Below are 12,433 nucleotides of genomic sequence, written 5' to 3' on the forward strand. Positions count from 1 at the left end.
AATTTTTTGCAGTGTATGGATGTATACCGGCGTATTTGCCTTTGATTTGTTGAAACCAAATGCTATTTTATTATCCCCTTGTGGACAATATCTCCTAACAAATTAACACATTTTTAATTTATATTTGTATTTTTTAGTTTCCATCCCGCAAAATTGTGAAAATTTTAAAACAAATACACACTCGTGACTAATAAAATTGTGGCAAAAAGTGTACACAAAGCAAATAAAAAATTTATAAAGTAATAAATAAAAAATAAACCGTTAAGCGCATAAAGCCGTCGGAAGTGTGGCAACAAATTTCGGTGTCATCCAGCAAAAAGTATTATTTGAAAAAGTGAAAAAAGCTAATTAATTACAAAAGTAATATATGTAATTCGAGCAAGCAGACTGCCACACACATATGTATATATATACACACACACGCATGTATATTTTTTGGCGCACGGTTTGCTGCTTGCAACATTAATTTTGGAGTGAATTTGCCAAGGATTTGCGAGCGCTTAGCTGGCCACCAATCAACCACAACAAAAAGTAAGACCAAAGCAACAACAACCACATACATATACAACACTAATAACGCGAATTACAACGGCGGTGGCAAACGCAACAACAATTATAGCGAAAAACGTTAGCAACATACGAAGCGGCAACATTTGGGTATGTTAATAAATATAAATGCCTTACGCATGTACTATATTTATGTATATAAAAAAAAAAATTGAAGACCCTGTAGGAAAATTTACAAACTTTGCAAGTTGTTGCAAGAAAAAAAAATGTACCACAAAATGAGTTACATTTCTCGAAAAAAACATGCACTTGCACCCACAAAAATATTTCCTTTTTTCAACTTAATTTTTTCCTACAGAGTATACAAGGTAACTTATATATTTAGCACACGGTTACCATTTTTATTGCCATTATTATTTATGTTATTTTATTTGCCACACACAATGCGCGAATTCTTCACCAAAGCAACAATAACAATAGTAGCAAAAAAATATATAGCATAATGTTGGGAAAAAATATGATTGATTTCGTCTACTTGCAGTCTTATGAATTATTAATTACTTTGCTGCGAATATTTTATTGTTTCTTTTATTTATGTATTTCCCCTCCATTCGCATCTTTTTCCTCTGCTCATTCTGTTAACTCAGCTTGCTTTTATTCAAACGGGTTTTGCGTTATTTGTTTGTGGGCATGGGTTGCGCAAACTGTTTGCGCAAAAAGTGAATTGCAGTGAGAGTGAATTATTTTCGAAAATTGTTTTTTTTTTAACGCGCCGTGGTCAATCAAATGCAACATTGTACAATGAATAATTTAATATCACGCATATAGGGTGTGTGTCATTTTAGTTGTTGAATGATTATATAAAAGGGTACAAAAAGATCTTTATCTTAATTTATCAGACAATTTGCCAAATTTCTTGAAGATAATTTGTTACATGAAAAAAATTTTAATAAATTTTTTAGTGGTCTGATCAGATCATTTTCTTTGAATGTTATACGGCTGCCCTGGACAGCAAGCTAGGCCCGATTTCGTGATATATTTTGTCATACAGAAAACTTTTCCATACAAAGACTTCATGCTGATTGTTGAGTTTGTATGGTAGCCTTATGCAATAGTTGTCCGATCTGAAAAATTTCTTCACATACTGTATCGTTGCTTTGGAAAATGACTTACTCACTCAATTTCCTGCAGATACCACAACAAAAACAGGTCCCCCGTGCAAGGACCTTATGTCGATTGCTCATTCCGTATGGTAGATATATGCTATAGTCATCCAATACCGGCAGTTTCAGCTACTTGGAGAGAAAGGAATGTGTACATAATTGTAGATATATATCTCAAAAACTAAGGAACTAGTTCGGGTATGCCCAGACAAGCGAACGTGGCTAAATCGACTCAATATCTTTATGAACCCCGTGGATTATCTATGCCTTCAGGGAAGCCCCACGAAGGTTGACACAAATCTGTTTGGGAAATTATATTCAAAACCAGTTTCGGGCACAAATCAGGAGCTCGTCTCAACTGAACCTGTGCGGTCAAAGAATTATGGCGACATGCATTGTACGTACTTGAAGACCTGCCAAGGTTTTAATGAGACGGAGAAGAGAAGAGTATTAACCTGCCAGCTATTTCGGTAAGATGTCACTCTTATCTACGTAGGTAACATAATAATGCCCTCACCAGCCTTTTGTTAAACTGATCCGTTTTGGGTTTCCAGTATACTATAATCAGAATCTCAATTCAATAATAGCCTCAATTCTGATGGGCGCTTGCTTAGGGCAATCGGCGACGTCTGTGCACATTTGATGCTGTTCGCTGTATTGTTGCCTCGTCGCAACCCCGATGGGGCATCTTTTCGTCTCTTCGACGAAGGTTCATTGGGCGCATGAGACGTTTTAAGCCACGCCACCCTCCTCTCTTGCAGCTCTTGGTTGGGGCGCCTTTCACTATTCGTCAGCTGTGACTCCGGTTGTAGCCTGAGCTCAGCATTACCATGTGCTGATAAAATTAAAAAGCTTTAATTTGAAGGTGATGAGTTTTTGATTAACCATTAGAGGGTCAAAATATTGGCCTTGCCTCTAACGCTGTTGAAAAATCTTGCTCTTAAGTCTGTGACCATAACGCCCAGACTCATTTTGTGCTGAAGTACTGTAAATACACTCCATATTATGACTAACTCATATTAAAGGTGTTCACGTACTTTCAAATGCCTTCGTGTGAAAGTAATTCTGCTTACGAATGTTAGAGATCCTTTGAAGTTTTAGTTCAGCCGAATTTGTTTTATACATATTGAGCTTATCCGCTTTAACTTTGGACTGTTACTCTATTCTTATTAGTGGAATCGCCAGAGCTTCATTTCTATACCATATATACTTACAGTGCGGTTAAATAATCCTCATTTCGTTAGAACCTACGTTGCGATCTGCTGATGCTAAAATTTTTTCGCACTATTGGAATATCTAAGAAGGTTGAAGACTTTTTAAAAGGTTTTGAGATGATGTCCCATCATTGAATTTTCTTGCTACTAACGCTATTGCAGCATTTAGAAAGGTGTATTCTCGATTCCGAACACCGCCGACTCATTTTCTTGGGAAAAACTGAAGTCACTGGCTTACAGATGATAGTACGCTGATACCTCGTCGAAGAGAATATTTAAAATTATTGAAAGACGTTAACAATTAATGGGAGTTCTTGTTGTCCTGGTTTTTCGGGTTAAACGGTTTACTCCATTCTTGAACGCTCTTAGGCACACTACTTTTTATTGATTACAGTAACTTAAAACATTATAAATTACAACTTTCGTCGCGGATTAACTCCATCAAAGGCCAGTGGTATGGTAAATTTAGTCAAGGCCATGGATCACTCTAAGACGAATTTCGTGAAGGTCGTCGGAAATCAATTTTTGTTTGTACATTTTACTGTAAAAAATATTTGTTTACATTGGAGTCCAGACAATTTGTCGATTGCTAAAAAAGGGCTCGTCGAGAGAAATGCTAAGAAAGTACGATACCGGTGATTCGAAACACATCTATGAAATCGTGCCAAGTGCTGAAAAGAAATATATCTCTGCTAAGATAAAGATCTTACTGGAGAATATTCTGAAAGCAATGAAGTTATTTTCGATGACTAAATTTTTTTTTGTTCTGTAATCTTGTAATATATAAGGCAACCAACTTTCATATAACGGAGGTTAAAGGTTAAGTAAGGGCAGAATCGACATTCATTCAAAAGAGGTAGAGTATTGGTTTACACTTTTATAATTTACTCATAGAAACCGTACGCAATAACAAAATATGCTCCTGAGATAGTTTTTGGATTTAAATTGGAGGCATTTTCCCAACCTTGCATAACCTCGAAAGCTTTAAATATACTGTGCATCCTCATAAATATACAAGTATGTATAGATACCAATAGCAGTGGTAAAATATACTTGCATTTCTGTATGAAACTATGCACTTAGCTACAATGAAAGGCCAATATTTACCATGAAAGCAACAATCAACAAATTAGAAATCAACTTGAAAAACGGTACGGCCAATGCGCAGACTACCAAAGAAACTGTGACGCTAAACGAAGCTAGACTAGAGTATCAGTGACAGTGGTTTTTCCATGCTTTCAACTCGATTTCCGTGATGCAAGAGGCGACGGCATAAAGAGCAGCTCGAAGCAACCTTATGCTACTTTTGTCTTCGATGCCTTTTTCTACTCGTTCACTTTGTGTACCAACTTATTTTCATGTATTTGCACATAGTCTAGTTTTTATGCGTTCTTGTTTTTTTGTAATTTACTACAAAACGAACTAACCGAACTGACAGAAGGTCGACAAGGCGGTCAACTAAAATAGCAAAGAACCATGGAACTGTACCGTGTGTAAAGTAACTAGCGCTACCTGTCGGCTGAGACCCCTCAAGGTAAACGGACAGGGTCGATAAAGTGAGCGCGCGGGGGAAGGTAAGGTGAGCAACAAAGCAGTAAGTTGATATACATTGGTATATATAGTATGCAAGCGGACAAACGACAAAACTCGAATGCAAGTTGAGACAATACCTGCCCACATGATTTCAAAAAACCAAAAAAAGAAAAAAAAAAAAGAAACTATTTTCCTTTATACATATACTTTTGTCGGTATATATTTGTGTGTTTCTGTTGCCTAACGGGCAACTGGTAAGTGATACGGGTGGTCGAAGCAAGCATTTATGTATATATATAATATTTAATATTTTGCCAGCATTATTATGTTCAAATAGTTGAAGGCAGTTTAACGGTGCTGTCGTCTTTGTAGCTGCTCGTTAGGAAAAGTTGTAAAGTTCTCGTGGTTCAAACAAAGCACTTGTTACTACAAAATAACCTTCAAGGATTGTGTAACTTTCATGAAGTTTTCATGTGATACATCACTGCGAGGTTCACTAGGATGCATCAATATTTTTTTGGTATATTGGGTCAAGTCCATGCACTACAGTGCAATAATTATTTTGTGCTGACGAAGGCTGTTCTAAAACATACATACTATTGACCAATCCTTGAATCTCATCTTCCATTTTTCGGTAAAGTTTAGGTAAGCTGAGGTTCGATGGAAGATCAAAGATCGCACAAGTCTTTAAGCCTTGACCTCCCAAACGGTCAAGAAGGACGTGTTGAGTTCTTTCTTCCTCATCTTCTTCCTTACAGCTGCTGCATATGACGCCTGGTAGGATTCCCAGCCTTATTGCGTGGACGCCAATAGGACAATGACCCATTAAAAGCCCCAAAACTAGGGCGATGCTAGCTTTACTGAGGGCAAAGAGATCACTAAATCTCTCGGTCTTTGGCCGAACGGCGTTTGTGACAGCGCATGTAGTGATGGTGGCCCAGCGTTGGCCAAGATTCCGCGAAGCCCAGCTATCTAGTAATAAATCACAAGAGGATACGGGAGCACCTACCCGCTCCCTATCTAATGATAGCGGTTTTAGGGTACGTTGATGCCAGCTCATCTATGTTACAGTTTCCGGTGATTCCACTGTGGCCTGGTTCCCATACCAGTCTTATTACCAAGCCAATCAATGCTATTGATAGCGAGGTTAGGCTTTCTGGTTAGAAGACTGCACTCCGGAGCCGTAAATCTACTGAGCCAGAGTTCGGTTTGGCGACTCCACGATTCAAGTGATCCGGTATGAAGTCAAAATTAGTGAGCTTTCCGTTCAGATATGTGTTCGGACTAAAGTTATATTGGCCTTTTCTAATTCTGTCCTACTTTATTCAGGCATCTATAATATAGATTCTATATAGTAATTTAATTCAAGCCCTTCTTCTCTCTGGGAACATATTTGGTCTGAAAGGGATACTCACTAGTAATTATATATCTGGATGGAAAGATGCTATCGAATTCATAGACCTTTAATCCGTATATCAGTTATGTTACTGATGGTTCTACTGATTCAGACGTTCGCAATTCTTTAGATCTAGTTATGAAAGTCTTTAAATAGATCGAATATAAATCAACTGCTTTAACAAAGCACCCAAATAATGACTGGTAACCAACGGAATATAATCAAAAATGATTAGATATCAACAATTTTACAGTGTGTTAATTTTTTTTAGCTTTAAAAAACTATAAATCAAGCTTAAGTGAGAATGTGGTTACCGCCTTTATTCAATTTAAATATTTTTTAAACCAACTTTTAAATTTATATATTAAAAACATAAACGTTTTTGAAAGCTTTAATTTGAGTATAAGTGGAAACTTGCTTGCCACTTTTTTACTTTTAATCTAAAAGTTGGAATATAAAATAATATTTTTATAAAAAAAGTTAGCGTTACCTAAGATTGACAGCTTTATTTTTAGTATAAGTGGAAATGTGGTTGCCACCTTTGTTCAATTTCTGATTTTTAACAGCAAAACTATAAGACACTTATAAGAGACGTCAGTTTTATTTATACTTTTTTGAAAGTTTATATTTAGACGTAAGTGGAAACATTGCCACCTTTATTCAATTTATAAATCTTAAATGAAATAATGAAAAGAAGTAGGTACATATATGTATGTATATACGTTTTTTTAAGACATTTGGTAGGTTTTAAATTATGCGCAAATATAAGTGTGGTTGCCACCTTTTTTAAATTTTAAATGTTTTACTTCAAAGTTAGAAGACAGCAGATTAATATTATTTAGGAATTAATTCTAGCAAAATATTATTTTAGGCGTTGTCACCTATTTTGAAAAATAAAAGGCATTTGGGAGAATTTTTTTATTATTTTAAGAATAAATTGTAGTAGTATTTAATGTTGGGGGTGGCCACCTATTTTAAAAAAGAAAGCTTTTTACTAGAATTTACTGCTATTTATTATATTTGAGTGCTTCAGCTTATGCATAAATGAAAAAATCGGTCCAATTTTTTTAAATTAAATTTTTTGCTTAAAGCTAAAAATTAAATAAAGATAGGAGAAAATTTAATGTTATTTAAAAATATATAACAGCTAAATATTATTTTGAACATTACTGTTTTAAAATATAAAGTATATTTGGGAGAATTTATTAATTATTTTTTTTAGGAATGAATTTTAGCAAAAAAAAATTTTGGGTGGTGCCACCTTTTTTAAATTAAAAATTTTTTTTAATCTAAAAATTAAATGACGATAAGAGAATACGTAATATTATTTAAAAATCTGAAATAACTAAATATTATTTTTTGCGTAGCCAACTGTTTTAACATAAACAAACGATAAAAAAAAATTTCTTGGTATATCTATTATTATGGCAGTCGATTATGCTGTAAAAAATATGCTCTGTTTTCCCTGCAGGTCCACTGTCAACACTCTAACGTCTATTGCCATTACTGGCTGTTTGCTGCAGCAGCTGACGTTGGCGTTCACAGCGCAGTCGTTGTTCGGCTTCACTTTAAATTGAGCAACAAAGAACATTTTAATTTTTCAAATATGTAGTTTTCTACGTTGCACTTGTTATAAGCATTTTTGTTGCTGATCTTTCGTTCTTGTAATTTCTACATACAACTTGCATATGCCTGACGGTTGTTTTTGTAATATAAATTTATTTAATGTTCACATGCGAGTCTTGCAAAGCCGGTGATGTTTGCTTAATGTTTGTTGCTTTTATTGACTGGCATAATTGTTGTTGTTGCTGTTATTAAAATCATATATTATACATATGTATTACGTTTGTTTAATACCTTTGCCATGCTCTTGCTCTTACATCAGTTCTCTTTCTCTACTCCTTGCATGCACTAGCTTCCACATAAATGAATATACAATTGCTTGCCACACAACAATCAAAATTACAACAAAAGCCATAAAATTTGCTGCTTTGGCAAATTATTTTATTTGTCTGCATTGTCGATTGCTGCCAGTGGCCATTCGAAAAGCAGCAGCGTAAGTCCCTCTATTTGAATATCTCTCTACTCTACTGTGTTACCGCTCCTTCCCCTCCTCAGCGCACCAATTCGCTACGGCAATTGCTGATTTTCAAACATTTATTACAATATAAATCTTTTGCCTTCCTCTTATTTGCATTATATTTAATTTTAAGAGCGTTACGCTTGYTTGCTTTAAGCCGCAATTCGTACTTTTCTTCTCTTCTCTCTTGCTTCTCGCTTTAGTTAGAAATTAAAATTGTCAATCGCATTTACTTTTTGATTTGCTCATAAGCCGTGCTTTTAATTTCGTGTGGGCGTTTTCTTTTTCACATTTTCTATGAGTTTTTTTTATTCATTTTTGTACTGCACGCTTTCTTTGTGTGTTTTCGAAAAACCCCTGGTCTATTTTCTTTGCTTTTTTCTTTTTACTTACATTCATTATCTTCTTAATGTACTGTAGCGAATTGCAAGATTTGCATGCAATCACGCATTAAGATAAAATCACAAATTAAGGGTAATTAGGGATAAATTATTAGAAAATTGTACGCGGATTATTAAAATTCCTGGAATAAAGAAATTTAAATAATTAATGGGTATTTTTTACGTTAAGAATTAAAATTTTTAAAATTGTTATCGTTGAATACCCCTTATTATACAGTATTTTGTTATATAGAAAAAAGTAATTAAAATTAAATAATTTTCTAATTTCTATATACTAAAAATATTTGAAATTTTTTGTAGGTACTATTTATATTTGTTTCATTTTTTTAACCAAATATTTTTTCCAAATTTATGCGGATTAAAATATATCTGTAAGTGGCAACTCTATTAAAAATCATAAACCTTCTTCAATTATTATCTATTCTATCTTTTAAATATTCTTTAATCAATTAATTTAAAATTTCCTTTCACTATCCGAAATTATTTTTCGAAAAAGGTGGCAATTCTAGCCGTTTTTATGATCCAAAATCATGCGATTCAAAATAAGTGTGTGAGCGGCAACTCTATTAAAAAATCTTAGGTTTTCTAATCATCTTTTTCTTAGTTGACGTAAACAGCGATTACGCAGTTTCTAATCATTATCCGAAATTATTTTTTGACAATGCTAATTTGAAAATGCATCTAATTTAAAAATGTTTGAAAGATTATATAAAAAAATTTAGAGCTGGGATTTAAATTTTTAAGTATTTTAACTTTTTCGTTAGATGGCAACTCCATGTGAAGAATTCCGAAATATTTATTATTATTTTATTATATTTCCAACAGATTTCTAAAATGTTTTGTGCTGAGCTAACATTTTTAAATAATTTATGTTTAATTTGGTTTTAAAAAGATAGAGTTGAAATTTTTTTAAAACGATTTTAAAAATGAATTAAAATTTTTTTTTATTTTTTTTTTAACCAAACACTTTTCAAAACGTCTCGTGCTGCCTTTTTTCGTTAGATGGCAACTCGTTTCCAAAACATATCTATTTTAAAGATTTCCCTAAATTTTCCTAGCAACGTTCAGGAAGTCTTGTGGCTTGCGAATTTCTTTTAATAAATAATGTTTTGCTTTTGTTCAAAAGTTGGCAACTCTGTTCAATTATACATATATATAATTAAAAATTTGTCTAATTTAATTAAAAATTTCCTTTAATTTTTCTTTTTAATCGAACACGTTCCAACGGAAACTTTCTTCATTAGATAACTATTTTAAAGATTTCCTGAAATTTTCCCAGCAACTTTGTGAAAGATCTTTCACTTTTTTTTTAATAATTAGTTTTGTACCTTTTTCAAAGGATGGCAACTATTAAATTATATGGCTAATTAAACTTTTTTGGAATACTTTACTGCACACTTTTATTTTACAAAATATTTAATATTAGTTAATTTTCTATATTTGGCAACTATGCTGCAAAATACTTTTAAGTTAAAGACTTTGCAATATTTCCCCCATAATTTTTTGAAACGTTTCGCACTTGACAAACATTCCAAGGTATATTCAGTTCTACTTTTTCCAAAAGCTGGCAACTCGTTTCCAAAATGCATATGCACATTTTGTAATTTAAAAATTTTCAATATCGAAAACATTCTAAAACAATTTTATTACAAATTATTTTTAGTTTTATTTTTTTCTACAGCTGGCAACTCTGTGTATTTCAAAATATTTATTATTTAAAGATTTATCAAAAAATTTTATCGAGTATTATTTGAATCGTTTGGAGCTTAGCAAATATTTCATAATACTTTTAGTTTTGTCGATAGATGGCAACTCTATTTCAAAAGCTGGTCAAATTCTGGATTTGAGATATGCATGTATAACATATTCAGTTTCAATTTCATATTTGCATTTGCTTTGGCAGTTGGAAGCTAAATAATGTTGGACCAAGACATTTTTTTCGCTATCTATAAAAATAAGTTTTATGAGTTATGATAGAGGCCAGCTTTATCCGATATTATATCTAAAAACTAAATAATTTCTGAAGTAAAAATGCATGATTTTGATCTATGTCAGCAAGTTTCGATTGACTCATTAGAATAAATAATATTTAAATAATTTCAAAGATTTATACATGTGGCAACTCTATCTAAAGATATATCAAAAGTTGAAATTAGTGGGTTTGATTAATTAATTTATGTCGATCGAAAGTGTTTTCAAAATAAATAATACTTGAATTAGTGTTAAAACTTAGATATGTGGCAACTCTAGCCACAAATGTTTAGTAAAACTTAGTTCTTAAAATTAGAGTTTGATTAAGTGATTTACGTCTATCATACGTTCTCTTTAAAATAAATAATTTCTAAATTAATTTTAACTCTTGAGATGGCAACTCTAATCAAAAATATGGCTGAAGTGGTCTATGACATTCAAAAGTGCGCTTTAAAAGGAATAACAAATAACTTAGTTTCAATATTTAGCCATATGGTAACTCTGTTTAAAAAATATCTGTAGAAAAAGTTTGTGATTTTGAATAAAGGTTTTAAGTCCATCGACGGTGCTCTGATGTAAAATAATATTTGAATTAGCTTAAGGACTTGGACATGTGGCAACTCTAACCGTAAATAATCTTCAAATGCGCTTATCAAAGTTTTCAGATCTATTATTTTAGCAAATTGAGCATCTCTTCCTTCTCTTTATGCTAACTTACCTCATGGCTTATTGAAAGCTTTCGAAAAGAAAACAGTTGCATTTCAAAAATTAGCCCACAGAAGAATCTGAAAGTTTTCCGCTCTCCTTGTTTCAAGTAGAATGCATGTGAGCAAGCATACTGAGGAGTAACCAGTGCGTTCATTTATTTTTCTTTGTAAGCTGAAACCATAAAGAATCTGTTTCTTTCTTCAACATCAGCGCCTTTCTACCACTACTTAAAACCACATTTCTTTACTTGCAACATTTACTTAACTTTTATCTTTAATCTCAACATGCGATATTTCTTCTTCAATGGGCTCTACTTACCTGCTGCCGTTTGCTGTTGTGGCAATTACTTTCTTCCAATTTCCTTTGTGACTGGCAAGCATTTATTTTTTTCAGCCTTACGAAAAACTTGCATTTCTTCAATCTTGTTCTCTTACTATTTGTTGGTTAACACCATTGTCCTTCGACCAGAATGACATACTTACTACCGAGAAGTATTATTCGACATTTAAAAGGTGGGCGAACAAGTCAAAGGCGGAGCACTTTGCTTGACGCATCAGCAAAAGTTAATTAACCGTCAATTCTTGCAGAGTTGCACGCACACACCGGTCACCATGCGTCCAATGGTATATATAATATATATGTAAGATATCTACATATACATATATGTGTGTGTATATATAGAGCTGTTATGCAATCACTGATTTGCTCTCTCTTCTTTCTTCTCACACGCCATCCTGTGGCTTTGTGCTTGCCTTGCTTGTGTGTCAACAAGTAGCCGGCCACATGATTGTCAGTCTTTTGTTCTATTTGGGTCCACTCTTGACTTCACTCATTGTGAGATGCCCCGTATTATCTTAATTTATTTTGTTGGTCAGTTGTTTTTTATGCAATTGACATCCATCAGATTACACATTAAAAGCTTTTAGGGATATGTACATACTTGTATAATAAGTATATATGGTTGTGTGTCTAAGGGATTCTTTCCTTTGTCATTATCAAATGTTTGCTGAAAATATGTATACTTACGAGTATGAGTATACATAAGCGAAGTGCTTAGCACAAAATTCTCTTTTGTAATTATCAGAGTTTTCTCATAGAGATTATTTGATTAAAGCTTTTAGCTTTACGTTTCACTGTTATTCTATTCTTTTTTTTTTGCTGGGGTTTTCTTGAAACCCTATACTTTTCATTCAAGTGTTCAATGATAAGTAGTCTTTTACAATTAAGAGCAGGCGAAACATGTGAGAGTTTGTGGATTTAAACGCAGCGAATAGACTCACTCCGCTTATAGTTAGAGCAAAATTTTACCTTTCAAATTCTTCACAGTTATATTATATGGTATATGTCATTACTCCACAATTTCTTGAGAGAAATACCAATATATTTTCTATAAAAATCCAGTTGATCCCGCAAAGAAAGCTGAGCTTGAGATAGTTACCCAGCGCTTCGAAGTTCGCGCC

General features: G+C 33.1%; 1 long non-coding RNA gene across 1 annotated transcript in view; it reads left to right on the top strand.

Annotated features, from left to right (window-relative positions):
• LOC108977747 overlaps positions 1-12,433 on the top strand; it is a 59,000-nt gene that overhangs the window by 8,790 nt on the left and 37,777 nt on the right. The window contains exon 2 of the long non-coding RNA XR_001994064.1: positions 138-657. This is a non-coding gene — a long non-coding RNA (uncharacterized LOC108977747). The remainder of the gene's footprint in view (positions 1-137; positions 658-12,433) is intronic.

Source organism: Bactrocera latifrons, unplaced genomic scaffold (assembly GCF_001853355.1).
Source record: "Bactrocera latifrons isolate USDA-ARS-PBARC rearing strain unplaced genomic scaffold, ASM185335v1 scaffold_95, whole genome shotgun sequence".
NCBI classification, from domain to species: Eukaryota; Metazoa; Arthropoda; class Insecta; order Diptera; family Tephritidae; genus Bactrocera; species Bactrocera latifrons.